Source organism: Heterocephalus glaber, unplaced genomic scaffold (assembly GCF_053883595.1).
Source record: "Heterocephalus glaber isolate CG9 unplaced genomic scaffold, H.glaber_assembly_v1.0 deba00001461, whole genome shotgun sequence".
NCBI lineage: Eukaryota > Metazoa > Chordata > Mammalia > Rodentia > Bathyergidae > Heterocephalus > Heterocephalus glaber.
The window spans coordinates 46,542,322-46,543,518 of record NW_028258308.1 but is presented as its reverse complement, the minus strand read 5'-3'; the positions used below and the strand labels follow the sequence as shown (position 1 = coordinate 46,543,518).

Sequence of the window (1,197 nt, the reverse complement as noted above, 5' to 3'; positions counted from 1 at the left end):
TCAAGGCTTGCTCCACCTCAACATCTTCATGAAGGCTCCACTGACTTCTCTGTTGTGGAGGCTGTAGATGAGGGGATTCAGCATGGGTGTGAGGATGGTGTAGAAGACAGACACTATCTTGTCCTGGGATAGTGACTGGTCAGTTGCAGGCTGAGTGTACATGAATATCACTGTTCCAGAGTACATGGCCACCACCATCGGGTGGGAGGAGCAGGTAGCAAAAGCTTTGCAGTGACCCTTGCCCAATCCCATGTGGGTGACAGGAAGAATAACATAAGTATAAGAAGAAATGATAATTGCTATGGGCAAACCAATCATCACAATACAACAAATAAAAAGAATCTCTTCAAATGTGAATGTGTCATTGCATGAGAGGATTAGCAATGAAGGGACGTCACAGAAAAAGTGGGCTATTTCCCAGGACCCACAATAAGAGAAGGAAAATGTAGCTACAGCATCAATGATTCCATCACTAGATCCCAAGATCCAGGAGGAATCAATCATAATTCCCAAAATTTTGGGACTCATGAGATTGGTGTATATCAGAGGGTGGCAAATGGCAATGTTGTGGTAAGTCATGACGGCCAGCAGGAAACACTCAGCTCCAATCAGCAATGAATAGAAAAATATTTGTGTGGCACAACCAGCCATTTAAATGACCTGGCTACCAGGCAGGAAGTTCACCACCATCTTAGGGACAGTGGTGCAGATGAACATGAAGTCCATGAGAGAGAGCTGGCTGATGAGGAAGATCATGGATGTGATGCATCTACCTGCATCAACCAGGTAGATGAGGAGGACCATGGCTTTGTTCCCCATGCAGGGCACTCTGGAGATGGCCAGGACCAGGGTGAAGAGGAAGGTGTGGAAGGGGCTGTGATCAAGGATTCCCAACAGGAAGTCAGACTTGAAGGTCAGATTCTCCCAAGCCATTGTGAACATACGCTTTATCTAGTGTTAGGCTCAGTGAGAGAGAACCAACTAGAGACTGATATGAAATCCACACAGGAGTTATTGCTGGCTGGGACCTGAGCCAAGCATTGGACTTGAGCCCCAACTAGGGGGAGACAAACATGTTTTATACACCTTTGAGGCCAACAGTTTCTAGGCCCCAATATGGGAGAGAACTAGTAAAGCAAGTGAAAGGTACAGAAGTGAAGTCCTGCTGTTAAAACATTTGTAAAACAATACTTGATT

General features: G+C 45.7%; 1 pseudogene; it reads right to left on the bottom strand.

Annotated features, from left to right (window-relative positions):
* On the bottom strand, positions 1 to 933 carry LOC101720087 (olfactory receptor 2M2-like; annotated as a pseudogene).
* Between the last annotated feature and the right edge of the window lie 264 nt (positions 934 to 1,197).